Genomic DNA, 17,960 nt, shown 5'->3' with positions numbered 1-17,960 from the left:
TAAGAACTTCTCCTCTGTGGTCGCCCCTTTGACTGATTTGCTTAGCCCAAAGAAGCCTTTTGTGTGGTCTGGGCTTTGTAAAACCGCATTTGAGAATGTCAAGGCGTTGTTGATTTCTGCCCCTGTTTTAGCTGCACCTGACTTTTCGAAGCCATTTTTGCTTGCTGTGGATGCTAGCGAGGTTGGTGCGGGAGCTGTGCTTTTTCAGTTGGGTGAGGAAGATATTCATCACCCTGTTTGCTTCTTTTCTAAGAAGTTTAATTGTCATCAACAGCGGTATTCCACCATAGAGAAGGAGACCTTGGCTCTTGTCCTGGCAGTTCAGCATTTCGAGGTTTATATAGGTGCTTCCCATAAGGTTGTGGTGTACAGTGATCACGATCCTTTAAAATTTTTGGATCGTATGAGAAATGCAAATCATCGGTTGATGCGGTGGAGTTTGATCTTGCAACCATTTAGTTTAGAGATCAGGCATATTCGAGGCACAGATAATATTATTGCTGATACTTTATCTAGGGTGCCTTTGTGATGGGTTCTTTTCTGTAGTTTTACAGGTATGTTAAATTATTAAACTGTTTTTTTTCTTTTGCAGGGGGAATATCGGCATTGGGGGTTTCCTTGGTTATGGAGACTGGAGTCACCATTTTAGTGTGGGGGTGTTACGCCCCTCTTTGGGTTTTTGTTTATTTTGTTTAGGACTGCATTATAGGTTTTCTTAGATTGCAGGCGGTGGTATCAATCTCTAATTGTTTACAGGTGAGACCTGTTGGATGGGTGGAGTTTCCCCTACTAAAGCCCTGGGCCCTGGGTCTACCTGGACCGGAGAGAGATTTGTAGGATATTCGATGCCACGCTGAGTGTTCCTGCTGCTGAGACTTTTGTTGAGTTGATCTTTTGTTTTGTTGTTCTTTCGTGGTTCCTGGACATTTGCGTTGGTGTTTATATTTATTATTTGTTGTAAAATAAAAACCCTAAAACCAGTCGGTTTTGGTTTTGTTTATGTTGCGGTCATTGCTTTGGCCGTAACACACCTTCAGCAGGAGAAATCAGACAGGCACCTTCTGCAGGAGAAATCAGACAGGCACCTTCTGCAGGAAGCAGACAGGCACCTTCAGCAGGAGAAAGCAGACAGGCGCCTTCAGCAGGAGAAAGCAGACAGGCACCTTCAGCAGGAGAAAGCAGACAGGCACCTTCAGCAGGAGAAAGCAGACAGGCACCTTCTGCAGGAGAAATCAGACAGGCACCTTCTGCAGGAAGCAGACAGGCACCTTCAGCAGGAGAAAGCAGACAGGCGCCTTCAGCAGGAGAAAGCAGACAGGCACCTTCAGCAGGAGAAAGCAGACAGGCACCTTCAACAGGAGAAAGCAGACAGGCACCTTCAGCAGGAAGCAGAAAGGCACCTTCAGCAGCAGGAAGCAGACAGGCGCCTTCAGCAGGAGAAAGCAGACAGGTACCTTCAGCAGGAGATAGCAGACAGACACCTTCAGCAGGAGAAAGCAGACAGGCACCTTCAACAGGAGAAAGCAGACAGGCACCTTCAGCAGGAAGCAGAAAGGCACCTTCAGCAGCAGGAAGCAGAAAGGCACCTTCAGCAGCAGGAAGCAGACAGGCGCCTTCAGCAGGAGAAAGCAGACAGGCACCTTCAGCAGGAGGAAGCAGACAGGCACCTTCAGCAGCAGGAAGCAGACAGGCGCCTTCAGCAGGAGAAAGCAGACAGGCACCTTCTGCAGGAAGCAGACAGGCACCTTCAGCAGGAGAAAGCAGACAGGCACCTTCTGCAGAAAGCAGACAGGCACCTTCAGCAGCAGGAAGCAGACAGGCACCTTCAGCAGGAGAAAGCAGACAGGCGCCTTCAGCAGCAGGAAGCAGACAGGCACCTTCAGCAGGAGGAAGCAGACAGGCGCCTTCAGCAGGAGAAAGCAGACAGGCACCTTCAACAGGAGAAAGCAGACAGGCACCTTCAGCAGGAGAAATCAGACAGGCACCTTCTGCAGGAAGCAGACAGGCACCTTCAGCAGGAGAAAGCAGACAGGCGCCTTCAACAGGAGAAAGCAGACAGGCGCCTTCAGCAGGAGAAAGCAGACAGGCGCCTTCAGCAGGAGAAAGCAGACAGGCGCCTTCAGCAGGAGAAAGCAGACAGGCACCTTCAGCAGGAGGAAGCAGACAGGCGCCTTCAGCAGGAGAAAGCAGACAGGCACCTTCAGCAGGAGAAAGCAGACAGGCGCCTTCAGCAGCAGAAGGCAGACAGGCGCCTTCAGCAGCAGAAGGCAGACAGGCGCCTTCAACAGGAGAAAGCAGACAGGCGCCTTCAACAGGAGAAAGCAGACAGGCGCCTTCAACAGGAGAAAGCAGACAGGCGCCTTCAGCAGGAGAAAGCAGACAGGCACCTTCAGCAGCAGGAAGCAGACAGGAGCCTTCAGCAGGAGAAAGCAGACAGGCGCCTTCAGCAGGAGAAAGCAGACAGGCGCCTTCAGCAGGAGAAAGCAGACAGGCGCCTTCAGCAGGAGAAAGCAGACAGGCGCCTTCAACAGGAGAAAGCAGACAGGCGCCTTCAGCAGCAGAAGGCAGACAGGAGCCTTCAGCAGGAGAAAGCAGACAGGCACCTTCAGCAGGAGAAAGCAGACAGGCGCCTTCAGCAGGAGAAAGCAGACAGGCACCTTCAGCAGGAGGAAGCAGACAGGTGCCTTCAGCAGGAGAAAGCAGACAGGCACCTTCAGCAGGAGAAAGCAGACAGGCACCTTCTGCAGGAGAAATCAGACAGGCACCTTCTGCAGGAAGCAGACAGGCACCTTCAGCAGGAGAAAGCAGACAGGCGCCTTCAGCAGGAGAAAGCAGACAGGCACCTTCTGCAGGAAGCAGACAGGCACCTTCAGCAGGAGAAAGCAGACAGGCACCTTCAACAGGAGAAAGCAGACAGGCACCTTCAGCAGGAAGCAGAAAGGCACCTTCAGCAGCAGGAAGCAGACAGGCGCCTTCAGCAGGAGAAAGCAGACAGGTACCTTCAGCAGGAGATAGCAGACAGACACCTTCAGCAGGAGAAAGCAGACAGGCACCTTCAACAGGAGAAAGCAGACAGGCACCTTCAGCAGGAAGCAGAAAGGCACCTTCAGCAGCAGGAAGCAGAAAGGCACCTTCAGCAGCAGGAAGCAGACAGGCGCCTTCAGCAGGAGAAAGCAGACAGGTACCTTCAGCAGGAAGCAGAAAGGCACCTTCAGCAGCAGGAAGCAGAAAGGCACCTTCAGCAGCAGGAAGCAGACAGGCGCCTTCAGCAGGAGAAAGCAGACAGGCACCTTCAGCAGGAGAAAGCAGACAGGCACCTTCAGCAGGAGATAGCAGACAGACACCTTCAACAGGAGAAAGCAGACAGGCACCTTCAACAGGAGAAAGCAGACAGGCACCTTCAACAGGAGAAAGCAGACAGGCACCTTCAGCAGGAAGCAGAAAGGCACCTTCAGCAGCAGGAAGCAGAAAGGCACCTTCAGCAGCAGGAAGCAGACAGGCGCCTTCAGCAGGAGAAAGCAGACAGGCACCTTCTGCAGGAAGCAGACAGGCACCTTCAGCAGGAGAAAGCAGACAGGCACCTTCTGCAGAAAGCAGACAGGCACCTTCAGCAGCAGGAAGCAGACAGGCACCTTCAGCAGGAAGCAGACAGGCACCTTCAGCAGGAGAAATCAGACAGGCACCTTCAGCAGGAGAAATCAGACAGGCACCTTCAGCAGGAGAAAGCAGACAGGCACCTTCAGCAGGAAGCAGACAGGCACCTTCAGCAGGAGGAAGCAGACAGGCACCTTCAGCAGGAGAAATCAGACAGGCACCTTCTGCAGGAGAAATCAGACAGGCACCTTCTGCAGGAAGCAGACAGGCACCTTCAGCAGGAGAAAGCAGACAGGCGCCTTCAGCAGGAGAAAGCAGACAGGCACCTTCAGCAGGAGAAAGCAGACAGGCACCTTCAGCAGGAGAAAGCAGACAGGCACCTTCTGCAGGAGAAATCAGACAGGCACCTTCTGCAGGAAGCAGACAGGCACCTTCAGCAGGAGAAAGCAGACAGGCGCCTTCAGCAGGAGAAAGCAGACAGGCACCTTCAGCAGGAGAAAGCAGACAGGCATCTTCAACAGGAGAAAGCAGACAGGCACCTTCAGCAGGAAGCAGAAAGGCACCTTCAGCAGCAGGAAGCAGACAGGCGCCTTCAGCAGGAGAAAGCAGACAGGTACCTTCAGCAGGAGATAGCAGACAGACACCTTCAGCAGGAGAAAGCAGACAGGCACCTTCAACAGGAGAAAGCAGACAGGCACCTTCAGCAGGAAGCAGAAAGGCACCTTCAGCAGCAGGAAGCAGAAAGGCACCTTCAGCAGCAGGAAGCAGACAGGCGCCTTCAGCAGGAGAAAGCAGACAGGTACCTTCAGCAGGAAGCAGAAAGGCACCTTCAGCAGCAGGAAGCAGAAAGGCACCTTCAGCAGCAGGAAGCAGACAGGCGCCTTCAGCAGGAGAAAGCAGACAGGCACCTTCTGCAGGAAGCAGACAGGCACCTTCAGCAGGAGAAAGCAGACAGGCACCTTCTGCAGAAAGCAGACAGGCACCTTCAGCAGCAGGAAGCAGACAGGCACCTTCAGCAGGAGAAAGCAGACAGGCACCTTCAGCAGGAGATAGCAGACAGACACCTTCAACAGGAGAAAGCAGACAGGCACCTTCAACAGGAGAAAGCAGACAGGCACCTTCAGCAGGAAGCAGAAAGGCACCTTCAGCAGCAGGAAGCAGAAAGGCACCTTCAGCAGCAGGAAGCAGACAGGCGCCTTCAGCAGGAGAAAGCAGACAGGCACCTTCTGCAGGAAGCAGACAGGCACCTTCAGCAGGAGAAAGCAGACAGGCACCTTCTGCAGAAAGCAGACAGGCACCTTCAGCAGCAGGAAGCAGACAGGCACCTTCAGCAGGAGAAAGCAGACAGGCACCTTCAACAGGAGAAAGCAGACAGGCACCTTCAGCAGGAGAAATCAGACAGGCACCTTCTGCAGGAAGCAGACAGGCACCTTCAGCAGGAGAAAGCAGACAGGCGCCTTCAACAGGAGAAAGCAGACAGGCGCCTTCAGCAGGAGAAAGCAGACAGGCGCCTTCAGCAGGAGAAAGCAGACAGGCGCCTTCAACAGGAGAAAGCAGACAGGCGCCTTCAGCAGGAGAAAGCAGACAGGCACCTTCAGCAGGAGGAAGCAGACAGGCGCCTTCAGCAGGAGAAAGCAGACAGGCACCTTCAACAGGAGAAAGCAGACAGGCACCTTCAGCAGGAGAAATCAGACAGGCACCTTCTGCAGGAAGCAGACAGGCACCTTCAGCAGGAGAAAGCAGACAGGCGCCTTCAACAGGAGAAAGCAGACAGGCGCCTTCAGCAGGAGAAAGCAGACAGGCGCCTTCAGCAGGAGAAAGCAGACAGGCGCCTTCAACAGGAGAAAGCAGACAGGCACCTTCAGCAGGAGGAAGCAGACAGGCGCCTTCAGCAGGAGAAAGCAGACAGGCACCTTCAGCAGGAGAAAGCAGACAGGCACCTTCAGCAGGAGAAAGCAGACAGGCGCCTTCAGCAGGAGAAAGCAGACAGGCACCTTCAGCAGGAGGAAGCAGACAGGCGCCTTCAGCAGGAGAAAGCAGACAGGCACCTTCAGCAGGAGAAAGCAGACAGGCGCCTTCAGCAGCAGAAGGCAGACAGGCGCCTTCAGCAGCAGAAGGCAGACAGGCGCCTTCAACAGGAGAAAGCAGACAGGCGCCTTCAACAGGAGAAAGCAGACAGGCGCCTTCAGCAGGAGAAAGCAGACAGGCGCCTTCAGCAGGAGAAAGCAGACAGGCACCTTCAGCAGCAGGAAGCAGACAGGAGCCTTCAGCAGGAGAAAGCAGACAGGCGCCTTCAGCAGGAGAAAGCAGACAGGCACCTTCAGCAGCAGGAAGCAGACAGGCGCCTTCAACAGGAGAAAGCAGACAGGCGCCTTCAGCAGGAGAAAGCAGACAGGCGCCTTCAGCAGGAGAAAGCAGACAGGCACCTTCAACAGGAGAAAGCAGACAGGCACCTTCAGCAGCAGGAAGCAGACAGGCGCCTTCAACAGGAGAAAGCAGACAGGCACCTTCAGCAGCAGGAAGCAGACAGGCGCCTTCAACAGGAGAAAGCAGACAGGCGCCTTCAGCAGGAGAAAGCAGACAGGCGCCTTCAGCAGGAGAAAGCAGACAGGCGCCTTCAGCAGGAGAAAGCAGACAGGCGCCTTCAACAGGAGAAAGCAGACAGGCGCCTTCAGCAGCAGAAGGCAGACAGGAGCCTTCAGCAGGAGAAAGCAGACAGGCACCTTCAGCAGGAGAAAGCAGACAGGCGCCTTCAGCAGGAGAAAGCAGACAGGCACCTTCAGCAGGAGGAAGCAGACAGGTGCCTTCAGCAGGAGAAAGCAGACAGGCACCTTCAGCAGGAGAAAGCAGACAGGCACCTTCTGCAGGAGAAATCAGACAGGCACCTTCTGCAGGAAGCAGACAGGCACCTTCAGCAGGAGAAAGCAGACAGGCGCCTTCAGCAGGAGAAAGCAGACAGGCACCTTCTGCAGGAAGCAGACAGGCACCTTCAGCAGGAGAAAGCAGACAGGCACCTTCAACAGGAGAAAGCAGACAGGCACCTTCAGCAGGAAGCAGAAAGGCACCTTCAGCAGCAGGAAGCAGACAGGCGCCTTCAGCAGGAGAAAGCAGACAGGTACCTTCAGCAGGAGATAGCAGACAGACACCTTCAGCAGGAGAAAGCAGACAGGCACCTTCAACAGGAGAAAGCAGACAGGCACCTTCAGCAGGAAGCAGAAAGGCACCTTCAGCAGCAGGAAGCAGAAAGGCACCTTCAGCAGCAGGAAGCAGACAGGCGCCTTCAGCAGGAGAAAGCAGACAGGTACCTTCAGCAGGAAGCAGAAAGGCACCTTCAGCAGCAGGAAGCAGAAAGGCACCTTCAGCAGCAGGAAGCAGACAGGCGCCTTCAGCAGGAGAAAGCAGACAGGCACCTTCAGCAGGAGAAAGCAGACAGGCACCTTCAGCAGGAGATAGCAGACAGACACCTTCAACAGGAGAAAGCAGACAGGCACCTTCAACAGGAGAAAGCAGACAGGCACCTTCAACAGGAGAAAGCAGACAGGCACCTTCAGCAGGAAGCAGAAAGGCACCTTCAGCAGCAGGAAGCAGAAAGGCACCTTCAGCAGCAGGAAGCAGACAGGCGCCTTCAGCAGGAGAAAGCAGACAGGCACCTTCTGCAGGAAGCAGACAGGCACCTTCAGCAGGAGAAAGCAGACAGGCACCTTCTGCAGAAAGCAGACAGGCACCTTCAGCAGCAGGAAGCAGACAGGCACCTTCAGCAGGAGATAGCAGACAGACACCTTCAACAGGAGAAAGCAGACAGGCACCTTCAGCAGGAGAAATCAGACAGGCACCTTCAGCAGGAGAAATCAGACAGGCGCCTTCAACAGGAGAAAGCAGACAGGCGCCTTCAGCAGCAGAAGGCAGACAGGCGCCTTCAGCAGCAGAAGGCAGACAGGCGCCTTCAACAGGAGAAAGCAGACAGGCGCCTTCAACAGGAGAAAGCAGACAGGCGCCTTCAGCAGGAGAAAGCAGACAGGCGCCTTCAACAGGAGAAAGCAGACAGGCGCCTTCAGCAGGAGAAAGCAGACAGGCGCCTTCAACAGGAGAAAGCAGACAGGCGCCTTCAGCAGGAGAAAGCAGACAGGCGCCTTCAACAGGAGAAAGCAGACAGGCGCCTTCAGCAGGAGAAAGCAGACAGGCGCCTTCAACAGGAGAAAGCAGACAGGCACCTTCAGCAGCAGAAGGCAGACAGGAGCCTTCAGCAGGAGAAAGCAGACAGGCACCTTCAGCAGGAGAAAGCAGACAGGCACCTTCAGCAGGAGAAAGCAGACAGGCACCTTCAGCAGGAGGAAGCAGACAGGCGCCTTCAGCAGCAGGAAGCAGACAGGCGCCTTCAGCAGAAGGCAGACAGGCACCTTCAGCAGGAGAAAGCAGACAGGCGCCTTCAGCAGGAGAAAGCAGACAGGCGCCTTCAGCAGGAGAAAGCAGACAGGCGCCTTCAGCAGGAGAAAGCAGACAGGCGCCTTCAACAGGAGAAAGCAGACAGGAGCCTTCAGCAGGAGAAAGCAGACAGGCACCTTCAGCGGCAGAAAGCAGACAGGAGCCTTCAGCAGGAGAAAGCAGACAGGAGCCTTCAGCAGGAGGAAGCAGACAGGCACCTTCAGCAGGAGGAAGCAGACAGGAGCCTTCAGCGGCAGGAAGCAGACAGGAGCCTTCAGCGGCAGGAAGCAGACAGGCGCCTTCAGCAGGAGGAAGCAGACAGGTGCCTTCAGCAGCAGGAAGCAGACAGGCACCTTCAGCAGGAGGAAGCAGACAGGTGCCTTCAGCAGCAGGAAGCAGACAGGCACCTTCAGCAGAAGGCAGACAGGCACCTTCAGCAGGAGATAGCAGACAGGCACCTTCAGCAGCAGGAAGCAGACAGGCGCCTTCAGCAGGAGAAAGCAGACAGGCACCTTCAGCAGGAGGAAGCAGACAGGCGCCTTTAGCAGGAGAAAGCAGACAGGCACCTTCAGCTAGACCCTCACTGCAAAGGAGGAGACGGGGAGGCAGGAGGCTTTAAACAACACGGGCATAATGGAAAGTGTCTAATCAACTAATCAGTTTGAAGTGGGAGGCTGAAGCAGCACCCCTTAAATCTGGGGTTTCCACATCAGGTTAGGCAGGTTTCTCAAAATTGTAAACTTTTAAAAGCCTCTTTCCAGAAACACCCCCGAACCAACCTCACCTCCCTGCTACTGACCTCACTGTCCTACTGCCTTATCACACACACACACACACACACATACACACACATACACACACACACACATACGCGCGCATAGATCACTTTTGGGGACCTATGTCAGAACACCCTCACCTTGGGGACAAGGTTTTCCCAGTGCTTTGGAACCAAAATTATTGCTAAATACGGCTGATACGCATGCCGTCTACACGCCCATCAGTTGAAATTTCCAAAAAAATCAATTTTTAAAAATATGAAAAAAACCCTTGCAAATGAGGTCATGTATTTTTTAGGTGAATTTTGAGGACATAGTGACACACACACACAAAGTCCAGTTCAGCACTAATCTGAGGACATTTTTCACAAATGAGGACAAAAAACAGTTGTCAAGAAGAACTGACAATAAAATGTAATTCTCACTGTTTACAGTTTGCAAGAAGCATCAAATGCATTTTGTGATTGTTAGGAACAGTTTTTAAGTTGTTTGCTATTCATAACACGGGGGGGGGGGGGGGGGGACATGAATCTATAGAACTGATCAGGAGAATGAAGTGTTAATGTGCAATGGAAATGCTGCAGAAAATAAGCAGTGTATTATTATCCATCGTGACAAATGGATAACTAGGGACAAAAAATTGTGACTAACAAGAACTTTTTATTTACTGTTTTTTCCATCCTATATGTACGTATGTAGGTATACATATACAGTATACACACAGGTATAAAATGGCATCTTTCATTAAACAAGACATAAGAATATACATTTCAAAATCATAAAGTCATAACTTGCTTTTAAAACTTAAAAAAATAGCTGCTGTTTGAAATATAAAGACGTGAGGGCTGAGTGAACATATGAAGCCTCGTATAGCTCTCAACTCTACTGTTCTGAAAAAATAAGACTATTATTATTCAACCTTAACAAACTCTTTTGTTATTTGAAATACATCATACCTTTTCTCTTTAATGCTGTTATTCTATTTTTTACATAGAATTTAACCCCAGTCCATGTTCTGCTTTTCCAGGTTCTGCACTGAGACACTGGAGACACTCTTTCTTTCCAGGAACTCTACAAATTCTCATGAAGTTCATCATATGTCTCTCAACAGCTTTTACTTCCTCAACATTCCATGTTCGCTTGGATGATGCTTTGCCGCCACCACAACCAACATCCACATCTTCACTGTGAGACAGAGTAGAGTCAACAGACAAATTCTGTACATCACCAGACCTATGATCTTCAGGCAGACCATCATTCTGTTTGTCAGGTTCCTCTTCCTCAGAACTAGATGACTCATCAATGGTTGTTGGGTCGATTTTATAATCACAAACATTTCAGAAACGTATTAATAAACCTTTTAATTTAAACAGATTTCTGAATATACTTATTTAAAGATACTTTATATTTCTAATTATAAACACAAACATTTAATAAACTTTTCTAAATAAATCTTTAAGTTTAAAAATATTTATGACTATACAGTCATTTAAAGATACATTTAACAATACTAGCATACCATCTAGGTAGATTTCAATTTCATCCAATTTTTTCCCTTTGAAATCTGAAAGAGTTCCTTTTTCCATTGCCATTAACACTTTGCTCATTTTTGCCAGCTGAAGTGTTCCTTCAGGCAAGTGGTAATATTCCCTATGGACACGGATGTCATGGCCCAAAAAGTCAGCCAATTGGTCTGCTTCATTTTCTTCAAGATTTTAAACTTTGGACATCATGGCAATGTGTTTGCGAAGTTTAGTGGATGACAATGCTTCCGGTTGTTTAGCACCGCATTCTTTGGCAAACTGCTGTATGCAGTCCCTGCCACGGTATGCAGAAAGTGCCCCCGGTCGAGCAAACAAAAAAGGGTTTTCTGTTGGAACACCACATTGTTCTCTAAACTCCATCAGGAGCTCCATGGAATGAACCATGGAAGGTTTTAAAAGAACAGGAACCTTCCTACCTCTCTTGCCCCTAATCTCAAGACGCATAAAGTGTTCTTTCAAAGTCCGACATGCAGATGGCAAGATCATCGTGAAGTTCTTTTTTGTTTCTTGATGCAAAGATGGACATGTGCATTTTTGAGACCTCACCCTCTCTTCTCCAGTTGAAAAGGATGACCTGTGTGAGGGTAACCTTGGTTAGTCCAGTGTAGCTGTCTCGTGAAGGACAAATCTTAAGTAGCCTAAGCATTTCTTCTTGCTTTTTTTCCAGGTGTGAGTGCAACAGTTTCACATCTTGAGTAAAGGGCAGCAACTGAGGTGTGTTCCACTTTGCTTCCCTTAGTGTAGTTAAGGCACAGCTAGAAATGCACTCACTCCACTTAGACTGATGTACTTGAACGTAACGACGAGCAGATTTTGCTAGATCATTATCTCCAACAATTGTGGCATTCATTGCTCTCAACAATGCTTGCAATTTTCTTAAGAGAATGACCAAGTTTCATAGCCAGTGATGGAATTTGGTATGAATGTGTTTCTTCATCGTAGCCAGCTACTACTTTCATGGCTTTAACCACATGAGGGAAGTTGGACGGTATAACAAAATCTTCCATCTTGCGCAGTGGTGTGCACTTTTGTGCTTCCTGCAGAAGTCTACCAATCTCTCTAAGTTTCTGCCGTATGTAATCATGCTTGCCCTTGTCTGATCCTATTTTATTGAAGAAATGCTGTCCCACCTGGAGGATACATCTATCACTCCTAACTATGGAAGAAATTTCATTATATGCCATGTTGCAAAGCACGTCCTTGAAGCTCTGGTTAACATCTAGACCTACTGGTGTAGACATTGCACATAATGATCGAACATATTTTTTACCACCTTCCGATGGATCTGGATTTGGATTTTGCGGACAGATTTTAATATGTTTCCAAAGGGTGTCCTTAGAGTACAGACCTTGACAGTGAAGGCAATGTATGTAATCTTTAGCTTTTCTGGTCTTCGTAGGACGATAACAAGCAACCATGTTTCCTGATCCTACTCTGACAGCATCTACATTATGAGTAAAATTGCCACGTTTCCTCAGAATGCTTAGCTGGATGTGACGTTCTCTTGAATTCTTTGAAAATCGTAAAACTTTTGCAACTTCTTTCTCAGAACTATGGGCAGATTCTAAATGTCTTGCGATTTTTGAAAATGGTTTTCCACAAAATAAGCAGTACTGCTTCTAAACTCCATCAGGAGCTCCATGGAATGAACCATGGAAGGTTTTAAAAGAACAGGAACCTTCCTACCTCTCTTGCCCCTAATCTCAAGACGCACAAAGTGTTCTTTCAAAGTCCGACATGCAGATGGCAAGATCATCATGAAGTTCTTTTTTGTTTCTTGATGCAAAGATGGACATGTGCATTTTTGAGACCTCACCCTCTCTTCTCCAGTTGAAAAGGATGACCTGTGTGAGGGTAACCTTGGTTAGTCCAGTGTAGCTGTCTCGTGAAGGACAAATCTTAAGTAGCCTAAGCATTTCTTCTTGCTTTTTTTCCAGGTGTGAGTGCAACAGTTTCACATCTTGAGTAAAGGGCAGCAACTGAGGTGTGTTCCACTTTGCTTCCCTTAGTGTAGTTAAGGCACAGCTAGAAATGCACTCACTCCACTTAGACTGATGTACTTGAACGTAACGACGAGCAGATTTTGCTAGATCATTATCTCCAACAATTGTGGCATTCATTGCTCTCAACAATGCTTGCAATTTTCTTAAGAGAATGACCAAGTTTCATAGCCAGTGATGGAATTTGGTATGAATGTGTTTCTTCATCGTAGCCAGCTACTACTTTCATGGCTTTAACCACATGAGGGAAGTTGGACGGTATAACAAAATCTTCCATCTTGCGCAGTGGTGTGCACTTTCGTGCTTCCTGCAGAAGTCTACCAATCTCTCTAAGTTTCTGCCGTATGTAATCATGCTTGCCCTTGTCTGATCCTATTTTATTGAAGAAATGCTGTCCCACCTGGAGGATACATCTATCACTCCTAACTATGGAAGAAATTTCATTATATGCCATGTTGCAAAGCACGTCCTTGAAGCTCTGGTTAACATCTAGACCTACTGGTGTAGACATTGCACATAATGATCGAACATATTTTTTACCACCTTCCGATGGATCTGGATTTGGATTTTGCGGACAGATTTTAATATGTTTCCAAAGGGTGTCCTTAGAGTACAGACCTTGACAGTGAAGGCAATGTATGTAATCTTTAGCTTTTCTGGTCTTCGTAGGACGATAACAAGCAACCATGTTTCCTGATCCTACTCTGACAGCATCTACATTATGAGTAAAATTGCCACGTTTCCTCAGAATGCTTAGCTGGATGTGACGTTCTCTTGAATTCTTTGAAAATCGTAAAACTTTTGCAACTTCTTTCTCAGAACTATGGGCAGATTCTAAATGTCTTGCGATTTTTGAAAATGGTTTTCCACAAAATAAGCAGTACTGCTTCTTGGTGTATTTGCCCTGTACACTTTGAGATGATGACACGCTGATGGAGTTACAAGCAAAAACACTTTCTTCACTATGTGGGAAATCTTGGGTTAACAATTGAGAAGACTTTCTCGTCTTAGTAGGCTCATTGTGAATCTGTTCTTTTTGTCTTGATAATTCCGGAAATCTTTGGCCGCTTTGGGATTTCTTGACAACAGGAGATAGAGAACTACTTTGGTTGGACTCATCGGAGGAGCTTCCGTCGCTATCTGGCACACAGTCTGCATCACTATAGTCAGTGTATTCAGAAACATCAGATAAACTGTAAGTGTTCATCACAGTCTCCTGCAAAAGAAATAAGAATTCAATGGTTAGTGCTTCAAATTACATGAGGTTAATTACAATTATACCATCTTAAGCATAAAATCAGGAAACTACCAATTTTGTATTTTGTTATGACAGTTCCACGCAGGGAAAACTGATTCAACATGCAATAAAATCCAACTAGCTGGCTTTATTTTAAACACTGCAGAAATAAAATAAACACTTCAAACTTTATGTTGGGCTATTGTAAACTGAATACAGTGGTACCTCAGTTCTCGAACTCATTAGAACTCGAATTTCTTAAAAGTCGAACCAACCAGTTCGAAAAAAAATTACCTAGAGCTCGATCTGAGTCTCAGAAGTCAAACCGTGAATGCCGACCTAAGATAACTTGTACGCGCGGGGAAATGAGTCACGTGGGGAAATGAGTCACGCCTCACGTCTCTCAGCGGAAACAAAGGGTAAAGTTTCAGTCTCAGCCTCGCATTCGCTGTGATAGCATCGTGCATGTTTACACTAGCTGAATACAAGTATTTAGACAGTAAAAATTCATTTAGACAATGATAGACAGTAACAGTAATTATTATTATATAATAAAAAAACTGTAAAAAAATAAAGATTTCTTATTCATTATTTTAATATTGATAATAAACCATTAATACGTTTAATTATAATAACATTGTTGTGCAGAGTGGGGATGGAACGGAGACAAAGGCACAGACGTCAGGGTATCAGGGAATACGGGGTTTAATTACAGGTAAGGCAGGCAAACTGCAGACGGACAATACAATGACTGGGCTGGGAAAACAAACTGAAACATGGACAAAATACAGAGGACTAATGACAACAACCAGAAACAGTTGATCACACGGGGATTCCACACGGGGTTAATGAGGGGGCGTGGGACGATCGAGGCAGGACACATTGTTTGGATACATTTATTTTCTTACTTTACAAATGATTAACACAGATGATGTGTTTAGTACAGTATATGCTCTTCTTGTTTTATCTGGTTTATTTTGTGGTTAAATGCAAAAAAAAAAAAAAAAACATATTTAGGTGTCATTTTTTGGGGCCGGGAACCAATTAATTGGTTTTCCATTATTTCTTATGGGGAAAATTCGATCACAACTCAAACTTTTTAGGATTCGATCCGGAGTTCTGAACGGATTATATTCGAGTTCTGAGGTACCACTGTATCTGTAAGCTTAACTTTATCATGTAAACTGAAAACAAGTAAAAAGTGTGAAGTATTTTAAATTTTACAGATTTTCAGAAACTGTAGGTAGAGAAAAATGAAAGAGAACCAAAAGCCAATGTTCAAAATGTCAAGTCAAGTCAAGTCAAGTAGGCTTTATTGTCACTTCAACCATATACAGGTAGTACACAGTGAAACGAAACAACGTTCCTCCAGGACCAAGGTGCTACATGCAACATAGATTTACAACATAAATTAACAGAAAAACTAAAACTAGCTAACTAAGAGGCCTAGTTAGCTGGCTAGCAGAGACAAGACAGATTGACAAAATAATTTTACAACATAGTGCACGTTCGAGTGTGCAAACAAGAGCAACAACAAAAGTGCGATAAACACGACATAACATAACATAATAATATGGTGTTGAGGTGATGAGTTGAGGTAGTGGAGAAACAGTAGAGGTTCCTTAACGTAGCAGCAAGAATTTAGGAATTAGTGCAAAAAGTAATCCAGTATTGAATATGAGCAGGCAGCAGGGAGATGGCAGGATGAGGACAGTGAGCAGGCAGCAGGGAGATGGCAGGATCAGGACAGTGAGCAGGCAGCAGGGAGATGGCAGGATCAGGACAGTGAGCAGGCAGCAGGGAGATGGCAGGATCAGGACAGTGTGCAGGCAGCAGGGAGATGGCAGGATGAGGACAGTGAGCAGGCAGCAGGGAGATGGCAGGATGAGGACAGTGAGCAGGCAGCAGGGAGATGGCAGGATGAGGACAGTGAGCAGGCAGCAGGGAGATGGCAGGATGAGGACAGTGAGCAGGCAGCAGGGAGATGGCAGGATGAGGACAGTGAGCAGGCAGCAGGGAGATGGCAGGATCAGGACAGTGTGCAGGCAGCAGGGAGATGGCAGGATGAGGACAGTGAGCAGGCAGCAGGGAGATGGCAGGATCAGGACAGTGAGCAGGCAGCAGGGAGATGGCAGGATCAGGACAGTGAGCAGGCAGCAGGGAGATGGCAGGATCAGGACAGTGAGCAGGCAGCAGGGAGATGGCAGGATCAGGACAGTGAGCAGGCAGCAGGGAGATGGCAGGATCAGGACAGTGAGCAGGCAGCAGGGAGATGGCAGGATCAGGATAGTGAGTAGGCAGCAGGGAGATGGCAGGATCAGGACAGTGAGCAGGCAGCAGGGAGATGGCAGGATCAGGACAGTGTGCAGGCAGCAGGGAGATGGCAGGATGAGGACAGTGAGCAGGCAGCAGGGAGATGGCAGGATGAGGACAGTGAGCAGGCAGCAGGGAGATGGCAGGATGAGGACAGTGAGCAGGCAGCAGGGAGATGGCAGGATGAGGACAGTGAGCAGGCAGCAGGGAGATGGCAGGATGAGGACAGTGTGCAGGCAGCAGGGAGATGGCAGGATGAGGACAGTGTGCAGGACAGTGAGCAGGTAGCAGGGAGATGGCAGGATGAGGACAGTGAGCAGGCAGCAGGGAGATGGCAGGATCAGGACAGTGAGCAGGCAGCAGGGAGATGGCAGGATGAGGACAGTGAGCAGGCAGCAGGGAGATGGCAGGATGAGGACAGTGAGCAGGCAGCAGGGAGATGGCAGGATGAGGACAGTGAGCAGGCAGCAGGGAGATGGCAGGATGAGGACAGTGAGCAGGCAGCAGGGAGATGGCAGGATGAGGACAGTGAGCAGGCAGCAGGGAGATGGCAGGATGAGGACAGTGTGCAGGCAGCAGGGAGATGGCAGGATGAGGACAGTGTGCAGGACAGTGAGCAGGTAGCAGGGAGATGGCAGGATGAGGACAGTGAGCAGGCAGCAGGGAGATGGCAGGATGAGGACAGTGTACAGGCAGCAGGGAGATGGCAGGATGAGGACAGTGAGCAGGCAGCAGGAAGATGGCAGGATGAGGACAGTGTGCAGGCAGCAGGAAGATGGCAGGATGAGGACAGTGTACAGGCAGCAGGGAGATGGCAGGATGAGGACAGTGAGCAGGCAGCAGGAAGATGGCAGGATGAGGACAGTGTGCAGGCAGCAGGAAGATGGCAGGATGAGGACAGTGTGCAGGCAGCAGGAAGATGGCAGGATGAGGACAGTGTGCAGGCAGCAGGGAGATGGCAGGATGAGCACAGTGTGCAGGCAGCAGGGAGATGGCAGGATGAGGACAGTGAGCAGGCAGCAGGAAGATGGCAGGATGAGGACAGTGTGCAGGCAGCAGGGAGATGGCAGGATGAGGACAGTGAGCAGGCAGCAGGAAGATGGCAGGATGAGCACAGTGAGCAGGCAGCAGGGAGATGGCAGGATGAGCACAGTGTGCAGGCAGCAGGGAGATGGCAGGATGAGGACAGTGTGCAGGCAGCAGGGAGATGGCAGGATGAGGACAGTGAGCAGGCAGCAGGGAGATGGCAGGATGAGGACAGTGAGCAGGCAGCAGGGAGATGGCAGGATGAGGACAGTGAGCAGGCAGCAGGAAGATGGCAGGATGAGGACAGTGTGCAGGCAGCAGGGAGATGGCAGGATGAGGACAGTGAGCAGGCAGCAGGAAGATGGCAGGATGAGCACAGTGAGCAGGCAGCAGGGAGATGGCAGGATGAGCACAGTGTGCAGGCAGCAGGGAGATGGCAGGATGAGGACAGTGAGCAGGCAGCAGGGAGATGGCAGGATGAGGACAATGAGCAGACAGCAGGGAGATGGCAGGATGAGGACAGTGAGCAGGCAGCAGGGAGATGGCAGGATGAGGACAGTGAGCAGGCAGCAGGAAGATGGCAGGATGAGCACAGTGTGCAGGCAGCAGGAAGATGGCAGGATGAGGACAGTGTGCAGGCAGCAGGAAGATGGCAGGATGAGGACAGTGAGCAGGCAGCAGGGAGATGGCAGGATGAGGATAGTGAGCAGGCAGCAGGGAGATGGCAGGATGAGGACAGTGTGCAGGCAGCAGGAAGATGGCAGGATGAGCACAGTGTGCAGGCAGCAGGAAGATGGCAGGATGAGGACAGTGTACAGGCAGCAGGGAGATGGCAGGATGAGGACAGTGAGCAGGTAGCAGGGAGATGGCAGGATGAGGACAGTGAGCAGGTAGCAGGGAGATGGCAGGATGAGCACAGTGAGCAGGTAGCAGGGAGATGGCAGGATGAGGACAGTGAGCAGGTAGCAGGGAGATGGCAGGATGAGCACAGTGAGCAGGCAGCAGGGAGATGGCAGGAGGTGAGTTAGAAATTAAGCTGTACTTCAAG

At 49.6% G+C, this 17,960-nt stretch overlaps 1 long non-coding RNA gene across 1 annotated transcript; it reads left to right on the top strand.

The window, feature by feature from the left end:
- The first annotated feature begins 8,543 nt into the window (after positions 1–8,543).
- LOC140582188 (uncharacterized) lies at positions 8,544–10,162 on the top strand. The gene is made up of 2 exons (XR_011985111.1): positions 8,544–8,729; positions 9,820–10,162. It is a non-coding gene; the product is annotated as an uncharacterized lncRNA (long non-coding RNA).
- Positions 10,163–17,960: the final 7,798 nt, after the last annotated feature.

This window comes from Paramormyrops kingsleyae, chromosome 24, assembly GCF_048594095.1.
Source record: "Paramormyrops kingsleyae isolate MSU_618 chromosome 24, PKINGS_0.4, whole genome shotgun sequence".
NCBI classification, from domain to species: Eukaryota; Metazoa; Chordata; class Actinopteri; order Osteoglossiformes; family Mormyridae; genus Paramormyrops; species Paramormyrops kingsleyae.
This window is presented reverse-complemented; position numbering and strand designations above follow the sequence as displayed.